The 25,964-nt window shown below is 40.4% G+C and overlaps 2 protein-coding genes across 4 annotated transcripts in view; one reads left to right on the forward strand and one right to left on the reverse strand.

The window, feature by feature from the left end:
- LOC121943434 (leucine-rich repeat and fibronectin type III domain-containing protein 1-like protein) overlaps positions 1 to 25,948 on the reverse strand; it is a 218,139-nt gene extending 192,191 nt beyond the window's left edge. For 2 of the 3 annotated variants that reach the window (XM_042486956.2, XM_088078884.1), the window contains exon 1: positions 24,663 to 25,947. The gene's annotated coding sequence lies outside the window, so the exon portion shown is untranslated. Of the gene's footprint in view, positions 1 to 24,662 lie in introns of all 3 variants that reach the window. The other variant, XM_088078885.1, reaches the window with a different exon arrangement.
- The window catches only part of vps53 (VPS53 subunit of GARP complex), a 357,717-nt gene that overhangs the window by 89,926 nt on the left and 241,827 nt on the right, over positions 1 to 25,964 (forward strand). The gene's annotated exons all lie outside the window — the stretch shown is intronic.

Raw genomic sequence — 25,964 nt, forward strand, 5'->3', positions numbered from 1 at the left:
TTATGTACCATGCCCAGACGCACAAAAAAGCCTCTTGGACCCGCCCCCAAATCCAACAGGATGTTGGCTATTTTGAATTTTGTAATCATTTTTGGCGATTTTGGGCCTCATACTTTTGCGAACTTGTCCTACAGGATTAATCCAATCAACTTCAAATTTGGTGTGTTTCTGTCATCAGTTATCCATGCTTGCTCGAGGTAATGCAAGAGTGTTGATGCTGACCACAGTTACAAAGCTTTTTCTGCCATCATCTGAGTAGTAGCACAAAACATTATATTTTTTAAACTCTTCATATATGTTTTGTTTGTAAAAACCTTGAGGGTTTAACGGGGTTGCAGAGGCAGTCAGACCAGGTTGAAGAAGAGTCATTGCCTGCAGAGCATGTTAGAGGCTCCACATTCAGGGGTCTGTGGACACGAGAGGACAGCCAACATAGGGCCCCCAGCCGTGGGCATGGACGAAGCAGACCTCCTGCCCTCCCTCTTGTTCTTTAATATACTCTGTAGGCCCTGGTTTGACTCTCACACTGGGTTCACACCAGACGCAGAAAAGCCTTGATTTGCCATGGACCGCCAGCCGCTTGCTTTTTGGCGCCTGTATTGAGCAGTAAGAGCATTCACACTGGATGTGCCATGGCCCCGAGCTTCATGCCAGGCTGACGATCTTCAGTGATAGTTTCAGCGTCTGTAGTATTTTTTCTGTGAGCCACGAGCGAATCTGCCAGGAAAACACTCTAAATACTCTATTATGATTGATAGAAATAGTTTATTAGATATATGAATGATATGATCATTTGATCAAGTATGCATACAGTGCATCCACAATGCTTGTCAGTTGTGTCAAAAGAGGGGGAGAGAGACAGGCAGACACACACAGACAGGCAGGCAAGGAGCCACGCCCACACACACTCACAGTCACACATACACACAGCCAGAGACACACAGGCAAGCAGGGACAGAGGTCTTCGTGTGTTTAGAAGGGAGCGGAGAAGAATTGTTGCTGACCAGCGTGGAAAAACGCGCTCCTGGTGTGAACAGTCAGGTGACTGCTGATGTGTGGCTGCATGACAATTAATATATCAGGGAGCTTCCGTTTATAGTGTGAACCCAGTGTCAGCCTCCTGGCTCTATTTCACAGCCCTTGTGCAGCCTCCAGCAAGCCCCACTGACCTGGAGCTGTGGAGTTTTTCAGTTTTTGCAGTGATGTTATACCCCTGCTCTCCGCATGTTTCATTGCCATGATTGGACAAGTAACGTTTCATGCTCTTGCCAATCACAGTGGGAGCCATAATAACGTGTCCTCTCTCCCTTCAGACCATCCATTCTAGCATCAAAAATGCCTCCAGAGCATTAATTGCATTGCCTTTAGCTCAAAGCGAAGCTAAACATAGCCTCATAGGCAAGTATGGCTGTAGACCCTCTTTTATATTAGTTATTTAATTTGTTAGCGACAGAAGTTCTGCAGGCAATTTCTTCTTGGAAGTGGTCAAACTCATATCAAAGATTTCAGTCATTTATAATGTGATCACACAGTCGCAGGTGTTTGACTGGTATCATATCAAATAGCCACTGACCTGAACTTGAAAGAGGATTTTTTTTCCTCATATCAGGCAGACATTTAAGACACCCGAGCAGACAAGGAGACGGACACACTCACACAGCTTTAGACAACTGAAAAACGTCTCACAGCCGCAGACATTGACATGCCAGTCACTGGCTGTAATTGATTTTCCTTTAAGGTGTAAAAAAGGTTTAAAACCCCAGTATTGATGTAACCTCTGTTTCACAAGAAGAGCGAGTGTGAATGTCCATGTGTTCAAGAGACAAATACAGAGAGAGAGACTCAGACAGCGAGTGGAGCTGAGCATCTGTGAGTGAAAGAGAGGGAGAGACTGACAGACAGTGTGAATACATATAGAGAAGCAGACAGTGTAGGCTGTTCCAGTAGAATAATGAGAGTTGATGGGGATCAATTGGTAAATTACATGCTGCACTGATTATCAATCTATAAAGTGGCTGCTCTTTCACACAGCTGAAAAGAAGGAGGCCACACCAATTGTATGTGTGCACACTGGAGATCTGATGTAGTACACACACACACACACACACACACACACACACACACACACACACACACACGTATGGGAATCTAGATGCACAGTCCTTTATAGTAACTTGCATGAGCGTGCACACACACACACAAATTTTAGTGACAAATTAGTCTCTGTATTGCACTGTCAGCAACACTAAATTAGAAGGCAACCAGACCTTTTCGTGCTGAAATGCAATACCTGAATTGGAAATAGGTTTTCTACATTTCCCCTGTTATTCATCAACACACTCATTTAGCTTGGGCTTGATTTAATTTATGAAAGGGTTCCTGTGGCATTTCTCATCCATTTCAGGGCTGTTCTGTGTACTCAACTTTCTGTGCTTTTCTTAATTTGGTACATTTTATGACAATGACTAATGAGTGATGTGTGAAGCCAGATAGATGGATAGACTAGGAAATGACTAATTGCACCAGTTTATTTGAAAGAGGAAGAGAATACCCCTGTTATTAAAAGTCCAGTTTGTAAGATCTAGCAGTGAGGACAGATTGAAACCAACCGAAACTTCACCCAAATAGAACTGGGGTTAACCGGGGGAGCCAGATTTCCTGCATCAGTCTTTTCCTCTCAAAACTAATCAGACCCAGTAATTTCAGCTGGTAAAAACACTGAATACAGCAGTTTAATGTTTAAAAAAGTCTGTGTTTTACAATGCTCTTTACCTTGGCAGTGCTTCTAACTACAATGGCCACCACAAAAATGCAAATGGCCCTACCTAGAGACGAAGTTTGGTTTTGTCTGTTCTGGGCCACTGTAGAAACACTATGTAGATCTACACATCTCATTCTAATGTAACAAAAACAAAATTGTTCTTATTTCTAGGTTTTTATGCACTAAAGAAAACATACTTTTTTAATATAATATTCTATTTCTGCTAACATTTTAAGTTATGTATGAGTACCAATAGGCTATGGACATATAGCATGTGGACAGAAATGTAAGTGAGTATTAGTCGTATTAGAGTTGTGATCAGTGGTGTCTTGAAAAGAGAGCAAGGTACAGAGCGAAAAAATTAAACAATCCAATAACAATTTATTTATTGTTCTTTTTACTAGTGAGTGGTGTCTGTTGACGCTTTAGCAGGTTAAACATTTAATTATCTTCTCCCGATAAACACTGATTAGCTAATGCATGACAGATTACTACTCCTTTCATAAATAATGAACAATTAAACAAAGCATTATCTTAACTGTCTAGACTCCAGGTCACTATTAAATTATCATTGTAAAACAACTATCAACGTACTTAGAAGATTACAAGTTGTCTAATTAATAATACAGTATATGTGATGATAACGATAGGGAATAGAAATCATTTGCTCTGTGCCAGCAGTTGCAGCAGTAGACCCATCCACCATTTGTGTGTGTTGTGCCTGTGCACAAAAACACACATACCTCATTGACAGTCTACTGAATATCACTTCATCACTCTCCCGCAATAGAATAATCATCACCTGGCGTTGAAGATAAACCGCTTGCCTTCCCTCAATTCAACATTGGGTCTGTTTATCCTCCCTGTGTCTTACCTGAAGCAGAGCTTTAGAGCTTACTTCGATTTGAAAACAAAAACACACAGAGACAAGAAAGAGATAGTGAGAGGTCCGAAACTCTATCCCAAACAATTGTACTTGCATGTTAAATTGAGGCAAATTTGAGAGAAAAATATTACATTAGACGAATAACATGCAAAAATCATAAAACCATGCTACGGTAAGATATTAGTCTAAAGATCAGTAAGTAAAAAAACAACTTTGGTCGCATGAAAATGTTGGTCCCAAGAGTTTACAGTAAGGTTTAAAAAATACTGCTTTACTTATACTGACAAATGATCCAACTTGTGAATAGTTTGATATTAATATGTAAGGAACCTTTGCACAAAACCCACCAGTTCAAAAAGATTGTGAATTCCTGTGAAAGCAAAAACTGCCTCAGAACGTCCTGCTTTAGAGAACAGATGGGAGATACAAAATTTATCTCCCTTCCCTAAAAAGAAAATCACACTCCTATAAAAGAAAAAAAAAAACTTTGACACTCACTTTCAGCTGGGAGAACATTGTATTTTACTCAATCCATTATGTATCTCCAGTTGAATTAAATGTTAACTAAAAGAGGCATGAAGTAAGGGGGGAAAAGAGATTCTGATGCGTACCAGTGCCTCTTTGCCCAGTTTCCATGTATATGAAAAGGAATTAAAGAGGAGAAGAATGAAAGATGCAAACTTTGGTTCAAAGTTACAATGCGTCCCTGTGATAATTTCAAACCCTGGGGACTGGCATCAGAGAAAAGCCACCGTAAAGCAGATTTTCGTACACACCATTTCTATGATCTTGAGGAGCGCAGTTTATGTCCGTGAACACTATTCCTTAAAGCTCCAACACACACCAGCTAGTGCAGACTGTCAGGGACATTTCCTTTATTATGAAAATGTAAATCTGAACTAAGACATGGCAGTATTAAGAACAAATCCATTAAGTCTTTACAGCTGTCCAGTGCTCAGCAAAACTCACTCTAGAGTCAAACTTCCCATTTGACAAAACTGTTTGCTTTGTCACTGGTCCCCTCATCAAACTTCTCAGCAGTTATTAAATTATTGTTCACTGTATGTTTGAAGATTAAGCTACATAAAGTTATAATCCTTTTGATTTTAAGCACATCAAACCCCATTTTTGTTACCATTCATCACTGCCATTGTCAGCATTAGCCCTCCAATAGATTTGCATTCTAATTACCTCTCCAACTGCATGATGTGAAAACAAATGCGATCGCATGTGTGCACTTCATTATTACCGTATCGGACAACTTTGTGGATTGTCTTCTTTCGTCTTCCAGTAAAGTAACTTAATGGGATTAATCCACTCTGCCCATGGTTTGTCTGGCTGACCTTTGTCATGGTCACAAGTTATCATTTGTCAATTCTGATTGGTTGCCATTCTCAAGAGGGTCGGTGTGTCTTAATATAATCCTGCCAAAGGGCAGATGCCAGACAGAGGCAGTAGCTATAGCTAAAAATGTAATGTCAGGGCAGCTATGGATAGGGCTCTCTTGGTAATGGAATAACCCCTGCAGTGATTAAGGGTGACTCAACAGCGCAATATGTGGTATTTCTGTCATTTTTTTGTTGCTTTTGCAAATTTCTTCACTTGTCCTTTAAGTGCTTTGTAAATAAGCTTTACTGTTAGACTGTTATAAAGGTATATTGTTGCTTTTTAAATATATATAATAATAATATATAATATGATTTATAAATAAAAATAAATGATTGGATATTGTTAAATGCAAAACACAAGAGGGCAACAAGGGGCAATGAAGGGCACAGTATTTTTCAGCTAAGATATATACGGTATAAATGGTTGCTATACAGAATATCCACAAAGGTAAAAATGTTGGTACAAGGTAGAATAACATAACCATACTTGATCTGGATGAAGAGAAGGCTGACCCCTTCCAAACATTGTTTGCTTGCCATCCGCAATGTTGGCTTGTCTACACCACGTTACCACGTTACTGCAATAGTGCGCATTTGTGGTGCCAGCCCCAACTACAGGGATACTGGGCTGTTTCAGTTTTCGCCTACATGTTGTGGATACCAGTTTTGAGAACATTAAGGGAGTTAAAGAATGCTTCAGTTATCTTCTTGTCAGTGACACATCTAAAAAAAACATCTTAACTGCAAACCGTCTGCTCACTGCTCTCTCTTCGGCCAGGCAACCATTTACCCCTTTTGCCATGTATACATTTTTTATTGCATAATTAAGGTACTAGCTGCTCAAGACAGCTCCCAGTGGCCAATGTGTGTGGGATTTCTCACAGGAATCAGGGACCTGTATTATTAAAACTCAGCTTGCAAAAATCGACCAGGACTGAAATCTGAAGGATTAAAACTTGAAGGCAAAAGGAGGGTGTATTTACATAACAAAAGCCCCTTTTACATAAAAGGACAAGTATTACCGGGGGATATCATGCAATTTGTATTCATAGAAGAAATCTAAATCCCATGTGAATCTGACAAACCTGTAATGTAAATCTAAAGCTCGCTGCCCACATAACAGTCTCTCAATGTCCTACATGACTTGTATGTCTATTCATTACTGTAGCTTCTCTCAGTACCGTTTACTGAAAAAACATGCAGAAAAACGAATACGTTTCTCTGCAATAGACCAGACATTTTTTCAAATGTTTTGGACTGTTTATCACCGGGGTCGATATAGTTTTATTATCAAAGGCTGACAGTGATTTGAATTACTTCAGTCTTTGATGTTTTGATGTGGCCACAGCACCAAAGGCAAACCTTTGATTGCTGTAGACTGTAAATGACTGGCTCAATAAATAATAAAACTCTATATGACATCATAGAGGTGCTTATTCAAGGCCAACACACTAAAATCATCCTCAACAGGTTGTGCACAGATAGCAGCATTTTACAAATAGCAACCGTTGCTTGACAGCTCTTTGGCAGCTAAAGTTAAGTTCAGACACCTGGCAGAATGTGCCCAAAGCTGTGTTGCGTGCAATTTCCACATTATGCTGTCAGAAGATCAGCTTTTATATGCAAAAAGTCAACTTTTCATGTTTTGCTTGAAATTTACACTGGAGGTTGAATAGATAAGTGATGCAGGATTTGGGAATTTGCATTGCACACTACAAACAGTAAACTATTGCTATGCCAACACCTGTACAGTGACTATTGAGGGGCCAATTATTTCTGGATAAACATTCTTTAGAAAAAAAATGTAAATTGGTCAGAATTTGTATCCTGTCCACCTAGCTGTTACTTACTGATTCAGATCACACTGTCCAAATCTCTACACAGGGAAATGTCAAATGGAATTTTAGCTCTTCAAAGGACAGAGGCTGATGAAACTGGATGTAAAATACCAGAGAATAATGTCACACCTAAGTCCTCATATATCTTCACATTAGCTTGTTTGATACATAGATCAGGTCTCAATATGATATGAGGGCCATATGTGGTAGAAATGTAGATGTTTATCAGCACTTGGTAAAAAAAAGCCTATTATTGAAGACATCATGCTGCAAAACCACCTTAGAGAAATCCTGCCGAACTGTTTGTTTTCTGGACGATCCTGCAAGTTTGTGCGTTCCACAAAACTGAATTTCAAGAGGGAATAGTAAAAAAACAAATATAAGAGAAAGTGACATAATTTTGCAGGTAAAAGCTCATCTTTATTTCTCACACTTTTGGCATCTCACGTATCTCTCAGTGTCTATGCCTTTGTGCATACAACTCTTATTTTATGTTTGTCCAAATTAGCAAATGTAACTCAGTGAGTAACATGAGTCTAGCTGCGAAGCCTGATGTGACTTCTCCAAACAGCACTTCGTTTCTAACATTGTGACCTATTTATTTGTTATATAATGGGCTCAGTTCATTACTCATTCTCCTTGGGGGTGAAAGCCAATTAAATCATTATTTGTGAGACAACAATTATCATTACAAAGACTCATCATCACTGCAGTCCCCACGACAACCACCGAAAAGGACTGTCAAGGTGTACACCCAGCAGCAATAATAAATGTCAGCAATGAATCTGGAGTATGAGTGATCCAAACGGCTTCAAATTTTCACAGGATTATTATAGGATGGCATGGAGATGACACACTACAACTTTATCGTAACAGCTGCCAGCTCAATGAGTTGGCAGCAAAGTACAACAGCTGGACCTCTACAGCTGCCACACACACACACACACACACACACACACACACACACACACACACACACATAGATACACACACACACACACACACACACACACACACACACACACACAGTGTCAGCCAGTAAATGCTGGACGCCATCAAACTGCAGCCATAAATGTCCTGTGGGCGCCGATAATACTGAGAACACCTTTAAACCCCCACTGAACCTGAACACTAAAGTGAGGAAATCTACACAAATCAGACCAATCAGGGTTTGTTTGGACACTGAAGCTTTTAATGGCAGCCATCTTGGCTTTCAGAATCCTTCCCTATGGCTGTTGCTGAGTAATTTGCGCTTCACTATAACCTGATTTATTGAGTGCTTGGCACATCAGCGGCAAATGGCTCCCAGTTCCAGAGGTGGGGGGGCATCTTCATGGCTCTATCTAAAAAAGAGCAGTCTGAGTGGGAGGCCCGGGCCAGATGCCTGACCTCATCTGGCCTCAACTGGTCCAGTGAATCAGTTGATGATCCTGGAAGTCATTTATCAGAGCCAGGATCAATTTCATGCAGACAGTTGCGCTGACTTTTTTACTCTGATGGCCAGTTTGGGCTAAACAGTATAAACATTTGAAACAGTAGTGCGGAATGAAAATACATATTTCCCTTATCTGTTAGTCTGATCTAAACCAACAAGCTTCAAGGAGTATATAACATCAGAAAGTACAATAAAATCACCTTTATGTCTCCATGTCAGTGATAGCTGTGGCTGGAGGCATTTTGTTTTTGTTTGTCCTTCCGTCTGTCCCATTCTCGTGAACCAGATATCCGAGGAATGAAATTTTGTCAAATCTGGCACAAATTACATTATTGGCCATAACTCAAAAATTAATTTGCTAATTATAACAATATTACACACAAATGTCTGAAAAAAAACCTAAATGATGAAGTGTTAACATTTTACATCCAAAAGGTCAAAGGTCATCTTCACTGTTACATCATAATATTCAGCGAAAACACTTTTCCGGCCATTATTAAAATCATAAATTAGGAATAGAGGCATACATGGAGGCATACAGCTGCGTGGCAGTATTTCTTGTTAACACTGCTTGTGTTTTTGAACCTCCTGCAACTGAATTTGCCCTGCCATTCAATATTTGCTTTGGGCTTTTTCTTTTATGTGAAATGGCGTTATAGTATCATAAGATATAAGTATAGTGTAGTGAATTATATAAAATATTTTGTACAATATTTGTACAATATCACCATATATATTCTACTTGCTTGTAAAATAAAAGGGTGAGTCACACAAATTGCACAACTGGCTGTGAGTTTTGTTTTTTTTTTTTTAATAGCAATTTACAGAGAAACCATAGGATAATTTGGAGTTGTGTTTGTGTCCACCTGGCGAATGTAACACCAATATTCATTCTCTTTTAGCTCTGTTTTTGGTCTCTACCAACTTCTGAGGGAAATATCTGTCTCTTTAGCTGCTAAATACTATTTTCCCCAGGTAGTGGCTAACTGTGTTTGTCTGCTTTCTGGTGCTAAGCAAGTAGTGCACAGTGGGTATTTAGACCTTTTTTTCTGAAAACAACGGCCTGCTCCAGCAGTAAATGATATTAAAAACAGCAATGAGAGTGAATCACAACAGCAGGCTGGAAGCTAAACAATGAGCTGAAACTCACTATGAAGCTCTGTAAAGCTGAGGGGAGCTGCAGGGAGCTTCATTTTACTACACACAGCATAACAGGCTATATTATAAAAAATGCATTATTTTATGTTGCACAGCTGATACTATATACTGTAAGAACTTTGTGTACATAAATGATAAAATTCCACTTCACTTCTGCTGTTATTGTGGGTTTATTCAAGCTAAAGCCAAATTTATAACATACCCCATTAGTTTTAGCTTTTTTCAAATGGCAGGAATGGAAATCAAGTCCCCTCTACCAGTCAGCAACTAACCAGTAAATCAAGACCCACATATCAGTAAATATACCCCAGCCTTAATATGGAAACATGAAATGGGTGTGAGATCATAATGGCAAGTGCAGAATGTTTTATTTTTTTAGGGGGAGAACTGAGTCTTTTTTTCTAATGGAGCCATAGGTTGTCAGAATCTAGCTGCCCTCAGTGGTACTTCACCTTAAGATACACTGCTCCATATGAGTTGCTGCTTTGTCTTACTCACATACAGACACAACTCTCTCCACTGTCAATCAAATCATTATGAAATATGCATCAGAAGCCTCACAGGCGCCTGTAAAGTAGAAAAAAATTAGTGTGTATGTGTGACAGAGAGCTTGCACATTGAGTATGGGTTCAAACGTGCATGTGTGCTGGAACTGCTCAGGAGAGAATAACAGTACGTACCTTTGTGTGTGTGTGTGTGTGTGTGTGTGATGTATATCTTCATGCACATCCTATGATCTTTGTGCTGAACAGCATCTGCAGAGTGAGCCTCCACCATTTCCACATCTATATTCAAAGCAAATCTAACCCATATTCTACTTTTGTAAAAGCCCCCCACCCCTCCCCAGACTGACTGAAGGATGACTGTACCATAGCATTTTTCTTCTTTCTTCAAAAACTGAAGTAAAAGTTGTTTGGGAAGACATTACAAATTTTCCTCCCAGATTTCCTCACAAAATTGTTCTAACACTGGAACTCCGTAACTATCGTCCAAGTGTTGATTTTAAACTGTAGTTTATCCCAAAACACCATCATATGCACACAGGAAATCTGTAATAAAACAGGTTGTTTTCTCTTTTACTTATTTCAGAAATTCTTGAGACTGTTAGTTAAAGCATAATTGGATGAAAAAATAAAAGATAATGGTCACATATTACAATTCCACTGAACACTTACAGAGTGCTATGCCATGGAAAGCAAGCCAAAAGTGCAATTTCTGATGTTAAACTCTGATATTAAACCACTGACAAGCTTTCCAGAAATCTGCAGTGAGGTAATTTCCCCAGTGTCTCATGTGGGAATTGTAACTAGCTAAGCACAAGATACAATGACAGCAAAGTCAATGCCACAATGTCCAGTTACAGAGCTTCTGTGTTGTGTACACAATTCAAAACTAAAAACAAAGCTGTATGAATCATATAAGTAGATTAAAGCCATGTAATATGGTGGTCCAGATTAGAGTCAAAGCTGAGCTACAAACACTGATAAACAACTTTTTTTTATTATTTTCTTGGTTGCCCACCATCTGCTGCACAAACTACAACTATTGCTGAGTTTAAAGAACCTACCTACTAGGTCCTGAAGAGCGCCATTATCTACAGTAGATTGCCCTCTCAAGTCTAATTATTTCTACAGACTATCTTGCAGACTATCAGGCTCATAGTGTGTCAAGTGGACCATTTCAACCCAGCAGGGTCTGTCCTTTTAGCCTGAGTTAATAAACATTCATTTGCGAACTGCTGAGGGGGCTGCATCAAGTCTGAGGGGTTGGCTGTCCCTTCAGCAGCTGTTTTCAAAACCGATGACAAGGTTGGAATTTATTGCTTGTAATTCTGTGAAGTAGGTGTAGCTACAAATTAGTTCAGGGAGAAATATCCTCACCTATTGTCCTCTGACAGTGTTTTAAGGAGCGTGCATCACAAGCTATGTATGGTAAATGTTTCGTGACATTAGGATCAAGGGGCATGGGGAGGTTTTTAAGTGCTTAGGAAGTCTTGTATAAGAGCTTGTCTCTGTGCATTCTTTAATTTGTGTGCTCACTTGTAATACTGTTTGCAGTGTGCACTGATTAGGGGAATCAAGTCTACACTGTTAAAGCAATTTAGAGCCCCAAGAGCCCTGTGTACATTTGTATATCAAGCAGTAGGATAGAAGGGCTATGTATTCACACACCAGGACATTGGACGGTATATGCCGCAGTGCATAAATATATAACATCTGTATCACTTTATTTGGATATTCCACTGACATATAGCTTATTAGCACAGCTTATTACAGCTTATTAGTTGAAAGTCAAATATTCAACTTTTTTCTTTGAGTGAAAAGTTCAAGTTCGACATAATCACTCTGAAAATATGAAGATATGTTTATGGATTGTTATATAATATAATCTGTATTGAACTGTTGAATTTAAACTAATAAGCTGTTTAAATGTTGCAAATACTTTATAATCTATCTGTTGGAAGGCAATCCAAATAAAGTGTTACCCAAACGTTTCCCTCAGCTGTTGGCTGACAGTAACTGAGTGTATTAAATTGTTGAGTTTTACAAGACAACTTCATTTTACTTAGTTTACATATTGGCCAGCTGGGGTCCTTCTGTGTGGAGTTTGCATGTTCTCCATGTCTCAGTGTATTTTTTCTCCAGGTTCCTCCAGCAGTCCAAAGACGTGCAGGTCTAATTGTAGACCATAAATTGCTTGTAGATGTGAATGTGTGAACGGCTGTATATTTGGAGTAGGCCTCAGTCCCCGGTGACTCTGAGTAAGATACACAGTTACAGAGTTTTGATGGATGGAATGAATGGACATATTATAGAAATCTAGAAAACATCAAAATTCATCCTTGACCCTAAAAACACAAACAAAGATATTCTAAAAAAAAAAGGGGGGGGGGCTAAACCAAAGCACTCTTCTTCTGGCCCTCATCAGGCCCTGAAGGTCAAAACATGTTGGCTTCATTGTATCTGTTCCACCATGAATTAGCCTTTATAATAAAGCTTTTTATCATCATTTTTTAACCAAAGAGCACCCTCTTACTGCTTTGTTGCTTCACCTGCCTAAAGAATGCCGAAGCCCTTCTTCTTTCTTCTCCGTTGCCTTGCAAAAATATTCTTAACTCAAGGTCCACTTACTGTAGCTTTCTAACATATCTCCATATCTTTTTTCAGCAGCAGGATTGGTACAGACTATAATAAAGACTGTGAGGAGTTGCTGAAAGCTCTGGAAAAAAGCTTGTTGAGTTAAAATTACTTTGTCAAATTATAATTTACTAGTGTAGTTTATAGAAAGCACATGAAATAGAGAGAGGACGAATGCAGTAAAATCAAAATCAGTGACTCTGTGTAGCTGGTTGTATGTAATGTAAAACAAAAAAATATTCAACATATGACAAATTGTCAACTGTATTGCTTCAAAATATTGTGTACTTTAGCCTTTGTCACTGATTTGCAACAACAAAGACGAGCACATTTCTATTAGTAGCAATCGCAATGTCTAGCTCATGCTCCACATAATTGTTTTATTTATGTTGTATAAAATGGACTCATCATGTTTTGCTCGGTCCTAATGTGATCATAACAGTGTAGTGTCTCTGAGAATTCAGTAATTAGGTCTCACATTTCTTGACATCCTGCAAAACAATGTGTGCCATGCTACATAAAAGGCCTGGTCAGCCCTGGGCAAAGAGCCTGCCAGTTTTGGTTTCTGTCACAATGAAAATTAATTTTTAAATTTGACATTTACAGTGGACTAAATTGCCTGATGAAACCTTCACACACAGCTGTAAATATCAGTGCACTTATGGACAACAGAACATGAAGAGCATGTTACAGAGATAATGGACTTGAGATAGACACACAGAAACACGTACAAGCACATCATATAACTGGTGAATAATTGGTATGTGATCAAGCTTCAGAATCAAAGGTTAATGAATTTCCCTTCAGACTCTTTTCTTTTGATGAGCAGATTAAGAAGTCAAGTTACAATGAAATGTGCCAATTTTGACCATTGGTACATTTTCTTTTCCTTTTTTTTTGCTTCATTCAGCAACATTTATTTTTTTTCCACCTAACACAGGAATGTCAGTGATTCTGGGGGCTTTATCTTGTACTTATCTTGTAAACATCAACCATTAAAAAGGTTTCAAGGCCATGTGTCTATGTTAGCGTTGCAATGTGTGCAACAACTATGGATGTCCAGGGTCAATCTGCAGAGTTGGCACTGAGGCCGATGACGGGAATTGTTTGTGGATCAGTATCAACAGGTTTTACATCCCGACCCATTTTCAGTCATTGTTAAAAAATAGTGTACTGGACAATGAAATCTTTGATGGTCAGTGAGATTAAACAACTACTTTTTTATTGCATGGGCAAATTTGAATGTGAAATTAAACAAAGTATTTACCCATAACAGTTTAAAGTATATTTGAATAAACCCAGCTCGGCCTTGAAAATTCTTATTTTTTTCCATATAAAGTTTTAAAGTTTGAACAGGATTCAGCAGGATGTTCAGTGTGACAGTGGCATTCATGTGATGTAGAACAAGCTAACGGCGCAAACAACAGACCATCAATAAGCAACATCATGAACATTGACTTGCAAAACAAAAAAAACAAAGCAAAAATGACTGCTCGATTTGAAGCAATCTCAGTCGACTGAGGGGTCTCCGACTAGTGATTCAAATCTCCAACTTTCTGGGGGCATACCCAATAAATGTCACTTAAAGAAAAAAATCACTTAAAGAAAACCACATAATAAATAAAACCTAACTTAAGACAGCCAAAAAAAAAAAACCCCAAACAGAGTCAGGATTGATAATAGTTGCCCTAACTCCAGAGAGACTCAGCAGCCAGACATTTCTCCATTATCTGTTTCGGAACAGCTGAGATTATCACCACAATGAGAATAGCTGGTCCATTTTAACAGTCCACCTTAAGTATTTGTAGCATTTATTCATTCACAAAAAACCTGAACTGTACTTAAATTGCACTGCTAGGTTTGAATTGGATTTGAATTCATTCTCCAGTCACCAGTCACTAAAGCCTCACAGTCATGTGTCACCATTACACACACTCTCTCTCTCTCTCTCTCTCTCTCTCTCTCTCTCTCTCTCTCTCTTGCGGGCGAGCACGTGCTACGTACACAATCTGGAACCAAAAAAAGGCAAAAAAACTTTCTTGTGATTCTGTCTGGTAGATACTGGTCATATAGGTACTGGTCTTGGTACCCAACCCTAGCAGAATTGAGATAAAAATGTCTTGGGTAACATTTCAGAGACTTTCACAAGTATAAGGTACTGTTATTAGGTGGAGACAGCATGAATGTCTGTATTTTACTAAAGCTGGGAATAAAGACAGGCTGTCCAAATCCCATCCAAGCTCTGTTGGCTCCTGCCATAACAATTACAGACTGGCACTCCACTGTCCTCGGATATTATGCGTATTAACATCTGGCTGGGGACACTACATGAAAATGATCCCTTTGGTTTGCTCTGGCCTATTTTACATTTTGTTCTCTTTTGATTAATGTGTATTGTCTATTTGACTCATTAACCACAATATAGGACACAAAACTAAATATTTAAAGAAACCATTGTGGAAAGCTTTATTGCTTTGCTGGCTGTATTTTAGCCCCAAACTACTCTGACATATCTTCCAAATTGCATCAGTTTTACTATTTTTGATTTAGGTTTCTTTGGGGCCAAGTGCACTTTTTTGTGTTCATTTACAACTGAAAAGTCAAACTACTGTGCCCGCAGCACTAAGTGTAGATAATTGAATGAGAGCACAGATAGCAGACACTCCACACCTGTAAGACACAGCAGACTGATAAATGGCAACATACATAGAGTGATAGATGACTCCCAGTTATTTGAAACTTTGGATTTGTGCAGATCTCTACAACATCATTTAAACACACTTAACCATGCATGCTTTTAAAGGAAGTAAAGAGAGTACCTTATAGAGGACGAGAGAAAAAAATGAAAAAATGAGAAAGAATGAAAGATAGTCACAGAGAGAACGTAGAGACAAATTACAAAAATATGGAGGAAGCAAATGACAGGAAGATGAACAGAAACGGCGTGGAGAAAAATGAGCGAGTGAGATGGAAAGTGAGTGAGCGGAGTGAGAAGTTGATAGAGATAGAGAGAGGCATCCATCCATCATGCAGCGCTGCTTCTGTCAGACACGAGTAATAGATGAGGAGAGATAGAGGAGAGAGCAGACACTCCTCTTCAATCTATCTCCACTCACTATCTGGGTTCGCTTGTCAGGCCTGCTCTGTCACCCCAGACCAAGACAATTACAGAGGAGAGAGGTACAGTTAGACACGAACACAGGGATACAAACAGAGACAGACACACTCCAACAAAGACCAGCTGTTTCACTGAAGAGGAAAAGCACCAGTAAAGTTCAAATCATATACTGAGTATCACTCTACTCAGAGGTGCACAGAAAGAGTACCTAATAATTAAGCAATAAGTACTGAATGAGTGGTTAATAGTTCGTGAATTGGAATAATAATAACTTTCTGCATGAGTGGTTCCTGATTAACTATGAACCAGCCGCTGAGCTGCAAGGACATATGGCCCTACGTTTGCTCTTGCAAACAGAAAACAGAAAACAAAGACGGGATTCGATCATAAAAATTTAATCAACTGTAAAACACAGGATATCCTCAACTGGAATGACTGAGAAAAATTAGTATTTTTCACAGCGCCTAAGCTGAATCAACAGAAAAATCACGGTGTTCTCATCCCTAAATCGCGATATAGCGCTGCCCTGACAGATTTTGTGGGACCTTTTTGTTGCCTTTATTTGACAGGACAGCCGTAGTGTGAAAGAGGGGAGAGAGGGGGGATGACATGCAGCAAAGGGCCAAAGCCAGAGTCTACCAACTGCCACCAGGCGACCCCCTAACAGTGCTTTTGGCATAAGTGCGCAATGCTAAAAGGCATCTTTTGTTTGCACATGACACGTGACTGAACGATGTGACCAGAGAACGCAGCCGGGCAGAGACTGTCGCGGTGGTATTATATGTCAGCAGATGACCAGAAGGTCACGTTTTATTCACATGATACATGTAATGGCGGCGTCACTTGAGAACGCAGCCAGACAAAATCTGATAACTGCGCATGAAACCCAGCAGGACAGCGCCAAGTCGAAACACTGCTGGTAACAATGTAACATAAGGAGCAAGAGGATGCCTATAGGGTGGGTGGGAAGGGTGGTGGATGCAGGCTCATTCATTCCAATTGAAAAATACACTATTTCTGTGGTATGAAAGTATACAGATCTTCTGCATTATAGGGCCAAAAGAGCTTGCGTACTGCAGACTTCCGCCAGTCGAGTGACTGACTTCCATTTGAGGGCTTCGCTTGCTTGAATGACCAAATAATTTAATTTTGTGTCTCTTTTAGACTGAGTGGATTCAATCTTGATAGTAGATAAATTAGTCATTTTGTCGAGGTTTTGGTTGCTCACAAAAATTTATTCATTGATTTTCAAATGTCTCTTTCTCAATGTAAGTCAATGGGAAAAAGACCCCATTGCATTATGCGACAGACCCAGACGGTGTAATTCCACGTATGGCCACTATGTAAAATTTCACGATATGATTTTCTCACGATTTTTTTTTAATGCAAAATGAGATTACAGAAAAAAATATGGATGAAAAATATTCTATTAATTATTTTAAACAAAAATTATACAATCTGCATTCACACACAGGTCAAATGACTTTGTAGTAGACATGTAATTTCGGCTCATTAATCGGCGAGATGCAATGAAGCGCCGTCGCGTATTACCGTCCGCTTTCTCCAAAAGCAGCACTAAAACACCGATCCAAAATAGTCTGCAGTTCGAAATAGAGACTGAATAATAACTGAGAATAAAAGAAACCTCTGTCTACTTTTTAGCTGTTCTCCTGCCTGTCTGTGACATCGCACAGACACACCAACAAACTACCCCCACACAAACAACAGCTGACAGAAAGGCAGACTCGTGGTGTTTACAACATTTGTCTGAAAAACCTGGGTGCACGCACTAATTTTGCTGGGAAAGCGGTATCTGTTCAGTACAATCTGTTTTGGGCTGTGAAAAAACAAATAAAGACATCCTTGTTAAAGAAGCATAGTCTAAAATTAGCAAAACTTGTTACTGGTTAAAGAAGATAATGGAAAAAAATAAGATAATAAAACTGTCATTCCCAGAGACAAAGTTTGGAAACTTAAAGGATACTGTGATTTAGCTGAGCACTGTTATATCCCTCTGCCTGTCTGCTCAACACAGCACTATTCTAATACCATGCTGCTTGGCATTCAGCTCACTGCTCGCCCCTCTCTTTCTCCTGGCACCATCCCTCCCTCCCTCCTTCTCTTCACCTCTCTCTCTCTCTCTCTCTCTGTCTCTCTTTCAGCAGCATCTCTCACCCGCTCTTCCCTGGTGAGGTGGGATTGCGCCACTGAACCAGCATCTGTTGCCAAGCACATGCACACACACAAGTACACATACACTAGCCGTGTAGACATTTAAACCCCTACTGTAGTGGACAGCATGTCGCAGTGTTGAGAACATCATGATGACATATTTTGGACATTAAAACTATAAAACAGTGTGTCGCCATATCACACTCTTCACACCTTGAGCTTTGCGCTGAAATATTTTCACCTTATGCTCTTCTTTTTTCTCTCAAATCTAAATCTGTCTTCCTCTTATCCTCATCATCTCCCTCATAAAGTGTCCCTTCCTTTTATTTCCCCCCTCCTTCTCCTACTCTCTCCCCTCTCTTCATTGCCCTTTATATTTCCTTTTCTTTTCCTTCTCTTCTCTCTGCTTTACCTAAATGCAGAATTTGTTCTTAATTGACCCGTCTTGTTGAATAAAGGTCAATCCCCCCTCAAAAGCCTCCAGTGTTCTATTTTTCTTCCTACAACCTCCAGCCTTTCTCGTTTCAAACCTCCACCTCTTTCATCTGTCCATTTCTTCAGCCAGTCCTTTCTTGCATGTATTTTATCAGTGCAACATCACTCCATTTTTTTTTACTTTTGCAATGAATAGCACCTACTGCAGCTGATCATGCCATCCCTGAGCATCTTAAATTTTGTTAAAATAAAAAGACATGTTAAAATATCACAACACATTCTCATCCCAAGTTGTTATATATTGACGCTTTGTCAGTGGACTTCATGTCTTCATATTACGATCAATGTATATATCTTGCATCTGCTGTTGAAGTTCCACGGTGCCAGGATGTCAAAAGCACATGGCAACCAACCCTGGGATGTCAACAAAAGCACATGGTTAGGTTCAGGGAACACAAGCATGTGATTAGGTTTATATAAAAAAAAAAAACATCATGGTTTTGCTCTATACTGCAATACCAGGCTCCCATGAGAGTCTGGGGTTTGTTGGATGCATCCACCACCCCAACCACCAACCCTCCGGCTCCATATATTACAACAACATTTTAACCTGATGCCATCCAATGGCGTATAATATGGTGGCGACAGGTTCTGTCTGGCCGCGTTATTTACTGATGCTGCCTGTTCATGTATCATACTGTCTTGCAAGGTGCGACACAGCGTATCATAACACCATGAAAGGTTCTGTCAGGTGTTGCAAACTGGCGCCGCCCGGCGGTATATACCATTGCGAAAAGTGGCTTTTTGCTCGATAGCGGAAATCACCAACAAAATGGCAGTATTTGACAACTTTGGTATGAGAACAGGCTGAATATCCATATGCCAGTCTGTGCAAATATACATGCAGACTAAGTCAGAAATAGGAACTGTGTGAGCCTCTTGTACCTGCAGACCTCTTAACATCATCTTCCCACAGAGATGAAACTGTATTTTCCGTCTCTCTCTGAAACTCATTGAGCTTCTCCGTGTGAGTTCCCTTTCTTTTCTGCTCCGTCTCTCTCGCTCATACAGACACATCAATCAATTAGACTTACACTCCTTCAGAATTTACACTTCTCTTGAGCTTCATTATTCAATCTGATGTTGACAGACTGAAAGGTATTTTACATCGCGCCAAAAAAAAAAAGGTTTCATTGTCCAAAGTTCGTTCAAAGGGTGCTTGGATGTCTTCTCTAGCTAGTCAGACATTACAAGGAATTGTGGCCATTCATGGGTCAGAACCACAATATTAGCACAGACTTATGACACTCAGGACTTATAATTGCATAATCCTTCATGCCATTGTAGTAATAGAGACAGTCCAAGATTATGTTGGAATAATAATCAAAGTAAAATGGGTATGATGTTATTCCATGAATCAAGCCCTTCTCTGACTCAACATGATTAATACAAAAACTGAAAACATGAAGTACCATCCATACTCTTGCAGAAGTGGGGAAAGTGTTAAGGGACTATCATTTTTCAATTGTCAAATGCCATCTTCCATCAGTCTCCTATCACTGCTGCAGTCAATTATAAGTGAGTGAAGAAACCAGCCATTTGCTCATCAGAGTTATAGGCATCTGAGTGATAGTACAGCAGTATATGTATGACAAAATGATCAGAAGGTCTGACAGCAGTTTTCTCACACTCGTTGGCCCCATTTATTACACTGGTAGGTTTTTGGTAACCTCAAGCCTAAACCCCAGTAAGCCAGAGGGATCATGAAGCGCCACTTTCACGGCCTGTTTTCATACTGGAAATCGGGGTCAAATGAGTCTCTGGCCTTCCACGCTGCAGGAAATTTCCGCCTTTCCTGCACTCACCTTTGAACTGGTTGTGCAGTGTTATGTGAGTCTGCCAATCCTGTCTGTCCTAACTTAATCCATTTTGACATCTGAGGCTTAAAGGAATACTTACACGTTTTAAAAAAATATGCTTTTTGGCTTTTATTGTCAAGAGTTAGATTAAATGAAAGATACAAGTCTCTCACTGGTAAATATGTAACTGGGCCAGCAGCCACTTAGCTTAGCTTGTTTTAGTGGAATGGAGATAGGGAAACAAATATAACAAAGTCTAGTGTAATGCGTGTTATGCAAGTTCATATTTCACAACAGCTATCTCAAGTTAACAGTCCAAAAAAAAGTTTACATCAATGTCTTTTTTTTTATGAGATGCTAGGAGCTATTCTTTTGAAGGCATTCTCCTGCATATCAATGTCACTGTCACTGCCCACTTCCCAAATTAAATAAATTACTGTATAGTACGATAGATGCAGAGACAACCATTACTCTTAAAAGCTAAGAAAAACCAATGTGAGTGTATGCAGAGTGAAAAAAGAGGTGCAGTAAAGGTATACTGTATATGCAATGGAAATGTAATTTAGCCTGCATGAAGCAAATTATGCAGCAGTTAAAAAACAAAATACATGGTTGCAAGCAAGCTGGTAGGGGCTCCACCAGTGACTTCACTACAGCTGTTATAGCTAAAAGTTGTGTTATGATTTCAGCTCTGCAGAGCACACAAGAAAGCAATTCTTAAGAATACCAGTGCTAAGTGATGCTCAAGACAAGACAATTTCCTCCATAATCAGGCCAGTGTGCTGCAGTTGTCTCTGGATATGGATGGCCAGGGAGCTGCGTGGTTTAGTGGTGGATTTACAGAGTGGAGGATTAAGTTGTTTGAGGGTAAAACTACAAACGATAGACTTTTTGGCTTGTTGCCAGGTATTGGCAAATAAACTATCAGGACTGTGTATCTTCCACTCCAAAATCGAATGCCAGTGGTAAGCTGCGCTGTGTTGTCTTTTAAGTGTTGTGTTTTTGTGTTTGTGTGTGCGCGTTTTTGTTGTTTTTTAATTGCGCAAGTAGGGGTGGAAAGAAATCAAAAAGGGTGAATTGCTGCACCCAATGTTTGTGGTCAGTCTATTCTGCCGTAAATCCTCAAGTGCTTTGAAATGAGCAGCATTAATGGTTGCAAGAGTGACAGTGCAAATCTGATGTGTTCACTTCAGTGTCCACCCAAAATATGAGCATGTTAAATGAACAGTGCTCTTATAGCATGCACAACACTGACAGTCCACATACCGCCTCTAAACTCAGCAAAATAAGAATTAATTCATGCAAAAATTGAAGTGCAAAATTAACACATTGTAATTTTACAAGAGGTTTTTGGTGTCTGACTTTTCTTCCTTGGCGCAGTAACTTCATGCAGTCTTGTCATCACTGTGAGGTTTGCAGGCAACCAGCTGAGATGCCAGGAAGGTACTGTGCCCGGCCAAAAAATTATCCTGCACATAGCCCGAATCACAACGTGTCACTTTTATACTTTTTGGTTTTTGTATGTATGAAACACACAAGATATAAGCTGTTGATGCGTGAACATTAGACGTGTTAGTAGGTGAAATTTTATTATCTCTGGACTCGAGCTGAGCAATATGGGGAAAATCAAATATCAAAATATTTTTGACCAAATGCCTCAATAACAATATTGCAAAGATATTATAGAGCTGACTGTTTGTGCTTTCACAAAATATTAACACTATGCCGTATTTAAGACAACACCCATAATATTACGATATCCAAAGTCAAAAACGATATTTCATCTCTTATCATGATATCACTATAATATAGATACATTGTCCTTAACTACTTCGGACAAAGCTGGCTGTTTCCAACTGTCCCCAGTCTTTATGCTAAGCTAAGATAACCTGCAGCTGACAATAACTTCATATTTAGTCTGCAGAAAAGAAAGCGCAAAGTAGTGTTGCTAAGCGCATTCTCAGCAAGAACATAAATGTGTATTCCTTCCTTTAACTGCTTGCCCACTATGAGACTGATATGCTTATCAAGTGGAAGCACTGCAATGCAACGCAATAACGACCAACAACTTTGAATACATTTACTTTAGCAAAATGTTTTCAGCCTGTGTGCTATAATGTCCTCTGAGTTACCAAATGAGGGTGTTAACATACACTCATTGAAAAGGACTCGCATGAGTAGAGGCGTTTTCAAGAAACAAAACAATTAATGTGATTTTCCAAAAAGAGAACGCAAACAGCTTTTCTCACATGAATAAATATAACATGTAAAATGTTGTCATGGATTGTGTGAATTCACAAACAAAAAAACAAAACGAAAAATGCTTTTGAAAACATAACTATTGTTCATTAGTGTTTTTGCATGCACATACGTATATTTACAGTCATTTGTAGGATTCTCAAGTGTTGTGTTTTTGAGTTGCTTTGTGTAAATGTCTCATATGCACATAAAAAAATAAAATAAAACATGTTATGGCATGAGAAATTTAAAATAGCGGGACCTCAAACTGTCTCCCTGAGGCACTTTATACATTTTATTTCTATTTTTTGACCGCCTGGGCAAACTTTGTTTCCATGGCAGTGTGAGAATATTCCGTTTATTCACGTATAGTGGTATTCATGAGAGGGATATGAAGATGCATGAGCAGTGCATCTCGCATAAGAGCTTGACCAGAATATGAGCCATAACCCAGAATCCTGTGTGCATGTTGGCACGCACACTGTGACAGAAATGTCAGTTACCATGATGATTTAGAGAATCGAGGCCCAGCTCATTACAGCCCACTCTAGGACTACATCAACTACTAATTACACACAAGCACGATTGAAATTTATTTTCGTGTTGGTTTGGAGGGAAAGTCAGCCTGCAATCTTCTTTGGGCATATTTGCCAAGTTTGAGGCTCTAAGCTGAATCTTAATAAAAATCTGTCAGTATTTGAGTTTTACTGTGAATGTCGTGGTGCAGATGGGGTCATGATCAAAGATACGTGCTGAAAGAAAGTGCTCTTTATGATTCCATTTACCTCCAGCATTTCCCATAGCAGTGCAGCATATTGAGATAATTAACTGTACAAGATGATTTGATGCATTAAGATTGGGATCTGAAATGCATTAAAAACTCTTTCTGCCAGCGTTCCAAGCCACTTTCAAACAAGATGTGTCAACACAAGCAGAAGAGACTGACAAAATGCACTGTAGGCAAAACAGATTGAAATTGAGGCTACAGCTAAGCCACAGGTATACACATTTGGAAACAGAGGCAGGGAAAACCAGTGAGCGACCCCCCTCTCCCCCCCAACCTCATTTAATCTTGCATGTGTGTTTACATGTGTTTTACGGTGGCTTAGAGCCATTGCAAAAGCCCATCAAAATGCAAATGGGGCAGTTAGGGACCAGAAAATTTACCAGGTAAAGAGGAGCTGATGAGCTGACACGGCAAACTAAATTGTTGGCTGTGTGCAGCTTTTTGTGGCATCCCCTCCTCTCTCTCTCTCTCTCTCTCGGTGTCTCTCCTTCTGTCTCCATGGTGCAGGAGGATAATACCACACAGTAGCTACAGCATAGTACTGTTAGAGTATTCTCCACTTGGCCTCTAGCATGCTGCTGTTAGAGCTTTCTTATGGGATCATTTTAATGCCAGCTGCAACACCTGCTCTTTCTATCTTTTCTCATCCCTCTCCTATATCTTCTTAGTCGTTTTCCACCTGACTGCTCCACTATCTATTTCATTCCATTACCTTCCCCTGTCCTCTCCTATTTTCTCTATTCACCTCTCCAGCAGTCCTCCTTCTCACCTGCCATTATGTCCTCTCCTCTCCCTTTCCCCCCTGAACACCTCTCTCCTATCAGCCAGCCCATCTCCTCTCTGCTCCTTCTCTGTATTCCATCACAGCACCCTCTCCTCTGCTCTCTTTCCCCTAACAACTCCCTTTAAGTCCCTCCTGTCTCACTTCTCCCCCTGTCTGTGCTCCCCCAGCTCTGGCGCCCCCCGAATTTAATCAACTGCGACCTTCTCCTCCCTTCAGTTTTTCTTCCATATCCATCCATCCTTCCCTCGTCGCCCTTTCTCCTCTAAACTCTCAGACTCCCCTCATCTTCCCATGCTACCTCTGCTCATACTGTATCTCCTCATCTACTCCAGACCTATTTCTTTGCACTCCTCATGCCTTACAAGCCTCTCAGCAACCCCCCTCGCTCCCGTCTTTAATCTACAGAGAGGATATCACCATCTCTAAATCGTATGAGAGAGAAAACACCAGCGCCATTATCTCCCCATCTGCCTCTTGTCCTCTTTATCCATCACTGTGTGTACTCTATTCAGTTCTCCTAAAATTACAAATCAACCTCTTAAAAACGTTGTAGCACACATAAGTGTGAAGACGCAGAAAGCAGCGGGTTGATGGAGACGGCAGAGGAGAGAGGAAACAGTGAGATTATCGGACAGACGAGAAAAGTAGATAAAGAGGCAGTCATACCTGCGCGCCTCCCTCGCTTCCTCTCCGGTTGGGCTGTTTCTCCTCCGGTTATCTCCCCCTCTCTTTGTCAAACCAGGTGAAGAACTCCACTTAGCAAATATTGGTTAAATATTCCTCCTCTTGGTTAGATAAATCTTCGAACCACATAAGAAATCATATCCACTTCTTTTTGGTAGGGGGGTTCTTGCACCGCGCAACGCTGGTCGCGCTGCGGGGCTCTTGTTGGAGAGGTGGCGGGGCAAGAGAGGCGTTTCAATTTAGCTCCCGTTGAGTTTGCATTAAAAGCGTGGTGCTGGTACACTACCGGTGGCAGCCGATAACCTACAGCAATCCGGTGTCCGCCGTTGATCCACTAGGACAGAGCTGTGAGCGTGGACAAAGCGCCGTTAAACCGGCGCACCGCCGCGTTGCGCACTCATTTGGTCTCCACATGAGCTCCCCGCGTTTCCGTTAAGACTCCGTTAATCGGTTATTTAAAGGAAAACACCCAACCGGTAAGGGTTAATATCGCTTGGATCCGGTGTCCAGAGAGTAGAGGGAGGGTGAGGAAGCGTGTCTGTGCTCGTTGAAACCAGGCACGGTCGTCGTTTTTGGGCTACTCAGCCGGTCTAATCTCCCCTGTAGATGCTCTTTGCTCCTCCATTCAGCAGCTGTCACTCCTGCACCAACACATCTCACTCATTCACAGCACTTTGCATCTGATCTTCTCTTGGTTATAGAATAATAATCCTCTAGGTGATTATCCGCCTCGATGTAAGAAAATGAAGAGTGTATATGTGAAGAACAGAAACTGCAGGATCAGAGGAGCTTGGTAAATGGTCGTCTGCCCCTTTTTTCAGCCACAGAAGTGACTTTGTCTTGACCTCTCTCTTCTCTCGGCGTCGGTCTCTAAAAACAGAGAGCACAGGACAACGCGTGCTGTCCGGAGGTTGGCAGCCTATAGATAAAGGCGTTTTAGGTCAGAAAAAACATAAACTCCGGTAGAAAAACAGCCTAAAATCATGTATTTTTCCCTCCTGCCGTTAAAAAGCGCTCTGATCCGCCACGGTGAGTCTCTCCGTCCCCTCCTGCAGTTCGGCTACTTTCTCACTGTGCGGCGGTTTGTCCCGGGAGGCGATCCGCCTACCCGCTCCTCTCCTGTCTGTCTCCTTCCCTCCGTATCCGTGTCCTGATCTGTCTATTGACAAGTCGCTGCTCCGGGATTACAAGCTGGCAATAACGGACGGAAACGTTATGATGACTGTGCGTGATGCCATAGCCTGGGAGAAGTAGCCGGTAGAGTTTAGGTCCATCAATAGACGC

Source organism: Plectropomus leopardus, chromosome 6 (assembly GCF_026936395.1).
Source record: "Plectropomus leopardus strain MGB_pleo_1.0 chromosome 6, ASM2693639v1, whole genome shotgun sequence".
Classification (NCBI taxonomy): Eukaryota; Metazoa; Chordata; class Actinopteri; order Perciformes; family Serranidae; genus Plectropomus; species Plectropomus leopardus.